Source organism: Acomys russatus, chromosome 10 (assembly GCF_903995435.1).
Source record: "Acomys russatus chromosome 10, mAcoRus1.1, whole genome shotgun sequence".
NCBI classification, from domain to species: Eukaryota; Metazoa; Chordata; class Mammalia; order Rodentia; family Muridae; genus Acomys; species Acomys russatus.
Window position 1 is genome coordinate 27,112,760 of NC_067146.1, and position 13,214 is coordinate 27,125,973.

The following is a 13,214-nucleotide window of genomic DNA, read 5'->3' on the forward strand; positions in this document are numbered from 1 at the left end:
CAATGCCTCTACTCTATAATTGACGTGTATTTGCCATTTTCTTAGAAGAAGCTATGAGATACTATGGTTATCAGTTAAGTTATACATCTTTTAAAGTTGTAGGCTTTCATGAAGTTCATGTAGCTAAAGCCACTCAAAAAATCCTTAAAAAATAAGATTTTTAGAGGCACTTGATACTTGATGGTTTTGTCACATTAACCCTTTTTATGAGCATGATACAAAATAAAGTGAGAAGGGATGGATGCCCTGTTGTTTTCTTTTATAATTTTGCTAGTCAAGTTAATCCTTCAACAGCTTTGGTTTATTTCTCTATGTATCTTAAATCCCCCCCAAATTAGCACAATCATATGCAAACTCTAACCTAGATGTTTTTAATTAGGACATAAGTTAAGCTTCCTCTGATAATTTAGACTGGCATTTTAGTTTTTATTCTTCAATATAAAAATAAACAAGGAGGTTGGAGAGATGCTAAGTAATTAAGAATATGCATTGCTCTGGTAGAAGAGCTGGATTTAGTTCTCAGCACTCAAATGGTGACTCATAACTTTCTGTAACTTCAGACCCAGGGCATCCCACACCCTCTTCTGGCCTCTGTAGGCACCATGTGCATCTATAGTGTACATACATGCAAGCAAAATGTGCATATGCATTAAAAACAAATAGATGCCATTAAAAGTAAATAAACCAATAAGATTTTCCTTTAAATATCCTTGTAACCTGACTTCCTCACCATTCACACTACAAGCCCAGTCCTTTCTCAAAGCTACAGTTACTTTCCATGTGTTTTAAGGCTCTAACATGCAAAAGCTGCCCAAACTAGAACAACTATGCTTGTTTGTTTGGTGATTAAATATCAGCTGGGTCATTCATTTCCAATGGTTCATTGAGTAAAGAGCACACAGGTGATTTCAAAATACCTCAATAAATTAAAAACTTCACTAAGTCCAGTAAGCTAAGGTAGAAACCAAAGCTCATTTGAGAAACTTGCTACCTAGATGGATGAACGGGCTGCTGAGGGTGCTCACTCCAAGGAATTTTCAAAGTAGCAAAACAGTTTGAGGCTAACTTTCTGAAGAAGTGTATTTGGGCTTAAGCTAACTCAAACTTGATCTGTATTTGAACCACACTTCTGTTATTTAAACTCCAACTGTTTTTTTTTTTTTTTTTCCAGAGTATGGTCATCATCTCTGGAACCTTATAGATTGATCTGGATCCATAATCAATTTATTCTGGGTTTCTGGCCTTCCCATCAATGCAAGTCCACCTACTGGGAACCTATCACTTACAGGGTTAAAAAGAATAAGTATGCCTCAGGGTTAAATCGAATTACTGGTAGAGCCAAGATTTAAACCACAAAAGCTTGATTTCAGAGCCAACCAAAGTCCCCACTGTCTTATATTGACACCGTAGGTAAAGGGTTATTCAGCAGGAAGAGGATTGAGCCTAATATTCTATGACACCAAGAGGAAAACTGAACAGTGATGACAATTGTATCTTAAAATTGAGTTATACCAGAACAAATCTGTAGCCATTCCCTTATTCATAGCATGGACTCGCCTACGCAAAAACGAACAAATTTAAATTCTTTGAAATTCCTTTACGGCTCTATTTCACATTCAGTTTTTCTTTTCTTTCTTTTTGGTAGTAATTTAAATAGAATGTACAATAGACTTCATTATAGGCAATTTAAGGAAACATTACATGTGAAAAAATAATGAGTCTCCTCCAGCCCAGCAAGATGCCCAAGGGAAAGAAAGCCAAGGGGAAGAAGGTGGCCCTGGCCCCCGCCGTGGTGAAGAAACAGGAGGCCAAGAAGGTGGTCAACCCTCTGTTTGAGAAGCGGCCCAAGAACTTCGGCATCGGGCAGGACATCCAGCCCAAAAGAGATCTCACTCGCTTCGTCAAATGGCCCCGCTATATCAGACTGCAGCGGCAGAGGGCCATCCTCTACTAGCGGCTCAAGGTACCTCCCGCCATTAACCAGTTCACCCAGGCCCTGGACCGGCAGACAGCTACCCAGTTGCTTAAGCTCGCACACAAGCACAGGCCAGAGACAAAGCAGGAGAAGAAGATGAGGCTGCTGGCCCGAGCGGAGAAGAAAGCCGCTGGGAAAGGGGACGTCCCGACTAAGAGATCACCTGTCCTTCGAGCAGGGGTCAATACAGTCACTACCTTGGTGGAGAAGAAGGCTCAGCTGGTGGTGATTGCCCATGACGTGGACCCCATTGAGCTGGTGGTCTTCCTGCCTGCCCTGTGTCGAAAGATGGGGGTCCCCTACTGCATCATCAAGGGAAAGGCCTGGCTGGGGCGGCTGGTCCACAGGAAGACTTGCACCACTATTTCCTTCACACAGGTTAACTCGGAAGACAAGGGTGCTCTGGCTAAGCTGGTGGAAGCTAACAGGACCAATTATAACGACAGATATGATGAGATCCGTCGCCACTGGGGAGGCAACGTCCTGGGTCCTAAATCTGTGGCTCGTATTGCTAAGCTGGAAAAGGCAAAGGCTAAAGAACTCGCCACTAAGCTGGGCTAAATGTACACTGCTAAGTTTTCTGTACATAAATATAATTACGAAATTATAAAAAAAAAGAAAAAAGAATGAACTATGATGTTAATATTGATTATATACAAGTAAGGATTTTTCTATCCATTGAGAAAGATTTGAAAATATCTGTTGTAGTGTTTTATCACTCTTAAGTACAATTGTTCAGAATTACATTAATTAGAGAAATTTTAAAATGTAAATAACTCCTTTAAATCCAAAGAGATTAAATTGCATTTAAGAAAAATAGCATGGTGTCATACATCGCAGTCTCAGCACACGGGAAGGGGAGGGAAGAAGAACAAGAGTTTAAGGCCATCCTGAGCTACACAGCAAGATGCTATTCCAGTAAGGAGGCGCACTGTTGAAAACTAAGCGAAATTTAAGACAAGCTAACCAACAACTCTGAGCTACTGCCCTGTACTGATTTGTACTCATCTCAGCTCTTGCAGTAAGATTTACACTGTCAGAGACCACCGGGAGTCCTTGTCTCTCTGCATGCCCATTATCATCATGAACAATAAAGATAAAAGTGCATGGCCACTCTCTTTTAATGAGAACAGTAGTGCTAGTAAATGGTTTTTCATTGTCAATATTTATTGAGACTATCAGAAAAACAAATGCAGAAGCCTGGCCCACCTTCTGCTTCCTCTTAGCCATTCCTGCTATCGGGGATTGTTTCTTTTGGCTCATGACCATCCTTACCGAGTACTGTAAGTCACTTTTCCCTGTTCACATGCACAGCCACACAAAGAGGAGCAGCCATCCCTTCTTACATTAAATCACTTTGATAGTCAAACGATCGAGGGAAATCCCATCCAAAAGTCAGTAATGGAAAAGTCTCACTTTTAAAAATCATATAAAACTATATCAATTCTTTCTTTCCTTTATTATTTTAAAAGTCACCAAAAAGTCATATATAGTTTCCTTGTACTCAGGATCTCTCTCTCTCTCTCTCTCTCTCTCTCTCTCTCTCTCTCTCTCTCTCTCTCTCTCACTCACTCTCTCTCTTTCCATCTCTCATCTCTTGCTCTTTGTCTCTGTTGTGTGTCTGTCTGTCCAGGGATCGAACCTAGACAAGCCTTATTTTGATTTATATTTTCAACAGTTTTACTAAGTTGCTCAGGCTGGTCTGGAACTCATTCTGTAGCCTAGATAAACCTTGAGCTTCTAATTCTCTTGTTCCAACCTTGTAAGGAGCTAGAATAATACAACTGTGTCACCAGGTCAGCTCAGTAAGCCATTTTCAGAGTTTGTACCCAAATGGGTGCCTTTGGGAATGGTTTAAGCCTACTTTCTGTTCCCATCCCTATAGCTGCTGAATCCGAGGGTATGGGAGCAGACCTGAGCAGCAGTGTGTGCTTCCATACACCCCCATACAGTCCTGACATCCATCAATGTTTGAGTGCACCTGTGTCGTAAAGATAATATTCTGCATGAGTCCTATGACATGCCTAATAGGTGTGGATCCATTGAACGATGAGTCATTTCTAAGATTAGCTTAGCATTATTTTCTCCAGAAGTATGCACCCTTCCATAAAATTAAGATGATACTGTGACGAAGCTCTGAATATGAACAAATGCAAATCTTAGTGTTGCTGTCTTCTCAGCAGGATGCTCTCCCAGTGCCCAATTCTCCATGATGAGGGGTTTCTCAGGATGCTTATAAGTAGCTCATAGAGCAAACAAGAGGAGCACAAAGAAACCACAGGACATCCAAGGCTGCAGAGCTCTGCTTCAGGCGATGTTATCACAGCATCTTGTTTCCCTTATTAATGAAAGGTAGGAAGCTGACCATCAGGTATGCTTTTAGTTCAAGAAGACCTGGCACATCACGGCCAAAATTTAAAATAGGTGTAATGCCCCAAGAATAATTGTTTGACCTGACAATTAAATGAGGAGTATAGCCTCTGTTCCACATTTAATAAATGAGCTATGAAAAACACTATATACATTTCTGTTTTTCATAAAATATTCATGGATAATGACAGGTTTGCCAAAATTATGTAATCAGCCCTGTCTAAATTGGTGCTGTTATAATTAATGTTCATCTGAAGATCCTCAGAGAGAAAGAGAGGATACAGCTCTGGTTTTGTAATGATCTGAGGTTATTCTCTTGACTGCTTTTCCAAACACCTGGGCTAACACCTATGTAAATCAGACACTGCTAATGTGTGCATATTAATGAAGGTCAAGCTTTACTGTTCCCACAGGTCATCTAAAGAAAAAACTCATTTCCTGCTTTGTACAATATTATTACCAACAGAGTCTTGTTCTTACGTATCCAAACAATATGAAGGAATAGAATCGTTCCCTATCAATGCCTCTAAAACTTGATTGGTCTTATTTTAAGATTCTCTTGATTGCTGTTTCTAATAGTTTCTCTTATATGCTGTACATACTCTGTGACGGGAAAAGGTGCCTCATTTTGGGCTTTAAAAACCTGTAGGGAATCACTTTTTCTTTGAACTATAGTTTACACATGTGTAAAAGAAAGAAGGCCCCTTTTTCAATGTGGCCTTTTAAAAGTTAATTACTGTAGATGCTATCACAACAGCAAAAGGAAGAGGAAAGAAACAAAGAAAGGCAGAAAGAAAGAGAGAAAATAATTGTTAGCAAGGACTAGGGAACCTTTAACTTTATACACTGTTGGTAAGAATGTAGAATGGTGCAACGGCCATGGAAAACAGTATGGCAGTTACTCCGAAAATTAACACAGTTGCTACATTATGCAATAATTTCAAGCTATACCTCAATTTTTTTTTCTCAAAATGACACATAGACACCTACATTTGTTGCAGCATTATTTACAATAGTCAACAGTTGGAAGCAATTCAACTGCCCATGGATAACTTGATCAATAAATGAATGTGGTAAATGCATATAATGGAATATTATTCAACATCTAAAAGGAAGAAATTTCAGACACATAATAAATGAATGAGCCTCCAGAATATCAATTACTCCATGTGAGACAAGCAATTCACAAAATGCAAATCTATGATTTCAGCCATCTGAAGCAGCAAAGGTAAATTTTTTAAAAATCACATAATATATGCTTGAAACAAAGAATCCTGAATCCATTAGGTAATTCACAACTGTATAATGTATGTCTATGTAACAAGATGTGTAACAATGCAACAACTACCTTCTAACTGCAATTTCCCACTTAACTGAGTTAATGGAAAGTAAATTTTGGAATATTAGGAACTAGAGAAAATGCAAATAAAAATAGAGAGTTTCAACACAATGGATATAGACTTTTAGACTGAAAAGGCAGAAAAGGTCTTGAGATAATGTGAAGGCACAGAATAGAGTGAACTGTCTGCTTAAGGACTGTTGTGCGAGTTATGTTAATTCTATGTGTTCCACAATCATAAAAATAAGACCAATTCCACATGCAATCCTACTGCTTGAAACATAGGATCCTGAATCTATTCAGTAACACCACAACTATATAATGTATGTAACGTTATATGTAAATGTAACAAGACATATAACAACACAAAAACTGTCCTCTAACTATAATTTTAAAGACATAATAAAGGGATGATGCTGTTACCTCTGTCTGCTTCTCATATTCAAACAAACAGTAAAGTTTCATAAAGGTTACAAACATGTTTTCACATAATCTACCTTTGATCCTGTACTGGAGACAGGGGTGAACGGAAAAGAGAATGTATAGTGAACTTAGAGCAAATAGTGCACTCCTGTGAAGGGAACATGCTGGAAGAATGAGAGAGAAGGGCTTCCTGCTGTTGCTGGCATTGCTGTTCATCTTTTGGTCTGCAGAGTCCACAACAGTCAGGAGAACAGTGGTAAGTATACGTGAGAAGTGCGTCTTCTGTCAACCCATACTCTTTCTTCCCTTTGCTTGCCCCCAAGATCTTAGATTTTTTAAATAAATGAACGCAAAAGCCAAGTAAAAAAAGCAGCATTTCTTTTCAAGCTCCCAACAGCAGCCATGATCATCTGTTCTCAGGAAAGTTCAGCAGAAAACCATTTGGAAGTAATGATTTTGTTGGCTTTTCTTGTCTTCTCCTCTTCTCTTTTGGTTTACATTACATACTAATAGTAGACCATAATGTTTTCTCTAAATAATTTTCATTTTAAAATAGCATTTAAAACTCAATCACCAGATATGCATGACCCCAAGATAGGAAACCTAAGTACCTTACTCTGTGTCATCAAAAAAACTAAGCAGTTTCCTCAGGCCTCTCCAGTCATGCCCAATAACCAGCTGCTTTACTCTTCAATCTTATTCGTGCCGTTTCTAAGTCTGGACTTAATAACCAAGGCTGATGGATCGGGTTTGTAATCCAGATATTCATAGGCCTAAGTTGAGAGGACATCATACTCAAGTGTGAGTCCAGAGTGTTCCACGGGAAGGAAGTGAGAAAAGAGGCTCCATGGCTAACAGTTTATCTAGCATGGGTAGCACACAAGGCCCCATGGGTCAATGCCTAGTAACAAACTAAATTAAATAACTCAATAAATACTATATGCTAAAGCCATACTGCACACAGAACACTGTTCTTGGCATTATGAGCATTTCTTCAGTACCTCTACAAGCAGAATTTCCTCACCTATCATGAAAACACCAAAAATTTCAGAAAGAGGGAGCAATGTATCCTAACACCACTAATGTAGACAGCAGCCAGTCAACTGGAAAAATGTAGGAAAAGTAATGCTTACTCTCCCCCCAGCCCCCCTCACCCCCTCCTCCCGCCTTTTCCTTTTGGTTTTTTTGAGACAGACTTTCTCTGTGTGGCCTTGGCTGTTCTGGTCCTGGACTCAATCTGTAGAGCAGGTTATCCTCAAACTCACAAAGACCTACTTACCTCTGCTTCCCTGGGTGCTAGGATTAAAGGTATGCACCACCAACACCCAGCTAAAATATTTTATTTTTATTCATTTTAATTATGTGTGGGGTGGTTGAATTAATGCATATTCCAAAGTAGAGAAAGACATGTCCAATCACGTAACATTTTTCACCTTTCATCTACAAAAAAGAAGACATTCTCTGAAAGAAACACCAAATGAGGCAACATGACAGAGGGATCATACTACAGAACTTACAGTGTGATGTGCAACATTTTATATAAGGAGCGGGACTCAAGTATTATTTTTTTCTGACTCTGTGTTACATTTTCCTTTAAGGTGTGTTTTCTTCAAGTTGCCAAGTGTTCCCAGAACTCTAAGGTCAATATGCAGAGCTGTCACTGAAGACACTTCCATTCTCTTTTGTAAAATTATTCTGCGTCTTTAACCCTTTAAAATAAAACACTGATAAATTTGATGTTTCATTTCTAAAGTTGCCTAACTATATCATTTAGGCACCTTTTCTTTTTGAGATGACACTATTTTGTGTCTAAGTTATGTTAAAGTTCTTAAACATTCCCAGAATGTTTGCAGATATTTTCCCAACATAGCCATCAAATCCTCTCTTCTAGTTACTGGCTTTCATTGTTTTTTCTCACTTCTTGACTTTTAAAATACCATCTGGTGTGGTGAGCAATTATATAACCAGACAGCAACTCAAAACTGTGGCATAAGTAGGAAACAAAACCTAATACCTGCCCAGAAGAAATTTCTACATTACAAAAATCCTTACTTAGAAATATTTGAAACATCTTAATAGTTATTAAAATAGCAGTAAACTGGCATAAAAAGTATTTGAATGGTTTCAGATGGAAATAAGAAAACTGTCAACCATGTTCATAGCAGCCTTATTCATAATAGCCAGAACATGGAAACAGCCTAAGTGTCCATCAGTAGAAGAATGGATAAAGAAACTGTGGTACATATACACTATGGAATACTACTCAGCTATTAAAAACAAGGAATTCCCGAAATTTGTGGATAAATGGATTGAGCTAGAAATGATCATAATGAGTGAGTTAACCCAGAAGCAGAAAGAATCAAATGGTATATACTCACTTATATCTGCATACTAGCCCAAGGGGCACGTCCCACGAAAGCCTTCACTTACCAGGAAACTGGGACAGAGGGGAGGACATCCTATTGGGACTCTAAATGAGAGACGCATGGGAGAATAGCAAAGTAGAAGGATCCAGAGGGTCCTAGAAACCTACAAGTAGAACATTATGATAGGCAGATTTGGGCCCAGGGGTCCCGCTCAAACTAAGGCACCAGCCAAGGACAATACAGGCGGTAAACTTTAAGCCCCTACCCAGATCTAGCCAATGGTCAGAAACATTCTCCACAGTTGAGTGGAGAGTGGGATATGACTTTCTCACATACTCTGGTGCCTCACATTTGACCATGTTCCCTGGAGAGGGAGACCTGGTGGCACTCAGAGGAAGGACAGCAGGTTGCCAAGAAGAGACTTGGTACCCTATGAGCATATACAGGGGGAGGTAATCCCCCTCAGGAACAGTCATAGGGGAGGGGAATAATGGGAAAATGGGGGGAGGGAAGAATGGGAGGATACAAGGGACGGGATAAACATTGAGATGTAACAAGAATAAATTAATAATAATAAAAAAAAAAAAAGAAAACTGGGGGGGGGGGAGGATAATTACAGTTACAAGATCTGCAGGGTTGATATAAATATATATTCCTAGGAGGAAACTTACACCAAAAGTCACCCCTGACATAGATGAAGAAACTGAAATGTTAGTTGGCCACTGGTAAACACAGAAGCATAGAAATGTTTCTAACTTTTAAGGCTCTTTTGGTTTGGTTTGAACCTTGCTTTTGGTGTTATTGTACTTTTCCATCTTTCCAATGTCTCTGCATCTAAAGAGAATGCAAGGAAAATGACATGATTCAGACCTCAAGCTTAAAATGAGATAGAATTGAACAAGGAAAAGATAAAGTATTAATTAATTAGAATTATCTTTTCAAACAAGATATTCTGTAGATGGTAAACTGCCAGTTCAAGTAAATAAAGCCATAGTAAGGTTCAATGGTTTGTCTTCTTTATCATTCCTTCTGTTAAGTATTATATTCCAAGGTTTCATGTAAATCTGATCTATGTTTTGTACAAATCAGCCCATGAGAATGCTAGGAAAGTTAACTATGAACACTGGGCAGAGCCAAAATTAGTCATGTGGATAAAATTATAGAACAGTATACCTCAAATTGCTAGCAGTGGCTTGCTGCTACAAAATGTTTTGGTACGTGGAAAAGAAGCAATTTGTCATCTTTACATCATGTGTTTTCTGTTTAAAATTCTGTCTTTACTGCTATTGTTTACCCAGGGGTCCTAGCCCAAGTATTTAATGATATCACTTAGAAAGGTTAGCTAGGAAGATCATGAGTTCAAGGCCAGATAGGGGACATAACAAGGCTATATAATACAAATTGATTAACTAATTAATTAATTAAAATGAATCACTTAGTTTTTATTTAACTAAGTTTCAATGACCATTTGAGCTTCTATAATCGAAAAAAGTATTTGCTGAAACTTCTAATGAACTTGTCAAATCAATGTTGCCTCTTCAAGCAATTTGTGACTTAGAGAAAAACAAAACAAACCATTGCTCAAGTTGCCCTACTCTTGTCTACACCTATCCCATGTAATGAACTTCCTACTTACAGGGAGGTCTCAAACTTGTGACCAGTTGGGCTATATAAGGTAGGGGGGAAAAAAGCATAAATCCCAGTAGATAGAAAAATTTTTAAACAATCTATGCAGTTTAATGAGAGGATGAGGAAAGAAGTGGGAGGGTGAACAAAACCACAGATGCGATGCCAATTCCCAAACTGGGCTCTGGTTTAAATTAAACAATCCCTGATTTTATTTTACTTCATACTTTACACTTCAGTTGTTACACTCTGCAAGACCCCATATATACAGTCAAATCTTAGTTTACATTTGCCTTTAGAATACAGGATAGAATCTGTAACATGCTATCCATTGCATGTATGTGTTAAGTTTTTTGGTGTCCCCAAAACATGTTATCCATTACATGTATGTGTTAGGGTTTTTTTGTTTTTGTTTTTTGTTGTTGCTTGTGTGTGTGTGTGTGTGTGTGTGTGTGTGTGTGTGTGTGTGTGTGTGTGTGTGTGTGTATGTGTGTATCTCACCTTGCTTTTGACACTGAGATAGAACTGTGAATGTAGGCCTCCATGAAAGGGCATCTGAGTAGCAAAAGGCCATGAAGAGAAGGTGTAGATACCAGAGTTCTGTGGTCGTGTGAAAAGTGTTCAGTGAGAAAAATATATTCATTTCCTTCTCTTCCTTTCTCCTTCCTTCTCCTTTACTTCAATTTCTTAAAACAAAACAAAACAAAACAAAACAGAGTCTGCACAGTTTGCGTTATGTTCCAATCGCCCACAGCTAACCAGCTTCTCAAATTACTAAGTGCAACATCCTGGAAATAAAAAACTGAGACGTTTCCCATCATTCTGAAGGCTGTGATGAAATCTCACACCACTCTACCTCATCCTGGCCAAGGTGAAGTGCTGCTGTCCAGCTTATCACGGTAGCCCAATGGGAATAAACGTAGTAGACACAGGGCTCAGCAACAGTTGTACTTTCAGCTTCTGTGAGGATCTTGGCATGTGTCATCAATGAACGAGGGGGCGCTACTGTAATAAAGGTCACTTATATATAAAATGACCAAAGTAAACATGTTCTAAGCATTCTCTTTTTAAATCTAGTTTCTTCCCCCTTAAGGCTCCTCACCACCTCTAGTGGCCTAGACATAAACCACATTAGTCCTACTCAGGCAAGTTTGGAGAAACAGCTCATGACAGCATGTAAAACAGAAGTGTATTTTGTCAGTTGTCAAATCTACATTAGAAAAGATGAAATTACATACCACAGAGCCACACCTGACAAATATTTGATGGCTGATTCTTTAGAGAAGAGGAAAATGTAAGCTGGGAAAATGGGAACGGGGGCAGGAAACATGAATTGCCTAGACTTGTGGCTAAATATTGAAGGCCAGAAAAGTGAAAGTTGGGCAAGAATGAGGAGCACCCTGCAGAATGGGGAATGTGGCCATGACTAACGGGACGCGGCAAGTGTCAGTGTGTGTTAGGCAATCTCAGATTCTTCTCCCTTTCCTCACGAAGTCCTTGGGAATATATCCATTTCTTTTATGGGTTGGTTTGTGTGTTTAGTTAAGATTTGGTGCTTCTTTGTTTATTTGCAATTTGTTCTAATGTGCTTATAGCTTAAACCATTAATTGAGGGCTACAGTTAGGGTAAAACAAAGACTTTCCCTTGAGGTCTCCAATATTCGATTAACTTGCATTAAAATATTTGTGCTGGAAGAATACATATCCTAGGTCTAACAGATAGATATGATCTATAGATATATAAAGTAAAATAGTTAAATAAGGTCTTCAAAAGCCTCAAAGACCTACAGAATATGGCATTGAAGTTGGCATTTTATTGACAACAAGACAAGTTAACTCCTGGCAACACCCAGCCTACCTCACAGAAGATGATCAACAGTAAAGACCCTCCTTATGGAGTTGCCTTCAAATGTGGCAAACAAGCCACTGGGCAAAATGTTCTTGTTTCTGTCACAGACAGAATTTTGCCTAAAAATGGGCAAGTTTAGATGCAGGCAGAGTCCATGGCCAAGCTCCGCCAAGACAGGGTAAGCAAGTCCTCAATAGTTCCTGCCTCACAAATATGTCTGTCAGAGATATTGGGCCAGAAGGCTGAAGATGATGCTCCAACATTAGAGAGAATGTTGCCTCACTATACTGTTCAGGTAGTAAACTGTCTCAGTCATTTTTTCATTTTGGAAGCTGCTAAGTTGCAATTCTGGTTCACTCAGGTATTTAAGTTTCATTCTTTCTCAAGTCTCTGATGGGGTTGAAGACCAGGTAGTCTACTTTTACAATTAAGCTTAGTTGGTTAGTTGTTAGGATATTTTTAGATCAAGATAGATATTTAAGTTAATAGAGGGCAGATATAATAGATACTGATTTTCATTCAGAAATTTAGACCCAACAAGATAGGAATGATGTTTACTTCAAGTCCAAATACACATCACTCTGAATGTTACATTTATATAATTCCTTGTTGTTGCATGGCTCTTCCTGCTGTATGTAGTTAATTTTGTTCATGTGTAATAACATAAATGTATATGTTAAAAGGGAAACACAATAAAAATGGAAAAAATATTTGTGCCGGATGACAAAATGGACAGACTAGTTTTGCTGGCACATTGATTAATTTCAGTTGATTTTATATTTCATTATTATGGATATGAAGTACCACATAAATCTTTACATTGCATTGTACAAGAAAAAGTCAAGTATATATCTTAAGGGAGTACATTGGGGGAGAAGGAAGAGGACAGACAGAGAAAAAGGACAGAACTGGAGAGAGTAAGAATGGGAGAGACGGGAGCTGGCTAGAGTATGGAAGTTCCTCAAAGAGACCTCTGGGTTCCTAGATTAGCTTTTGTGGGTTTTATAGGCAAAGCAAGTCAGTGGGAACAGGATTAGCCTTACCCCATAAAAGCATGGCTCTGAAATTCTAGCAGGAAAACATGGCATAAAGAAACACCACCCAAAATGGCAAAGGGCACTCCACTAAAATAAATAAATAAATAAAAGTATGACATTGATTAGTTTCATCTTGGTGCCCCAGTGTTGCTTCTTAACTAACGAATGACAGTCATTCTTGCTTCTCAGGAGTGCTGCAAGAAGTGAGGTAGCACACGAGCTGTGGAAG

General features: G+C 38.7%; 1 pseudogene; it reads left to right on the top strand.

Annotated features, from left to right (window-relative positions):
* Positions 1-1,725: 1,725 nt before the first annotated feature.
* On the top strand, positions 1,726-2,602 carry LOC127194256 (60S ribosomal protein L7a-like; annotated as a pseudogene).
* Positions 2,603-13,214: the final 10,612 nt, after the last annotated feature.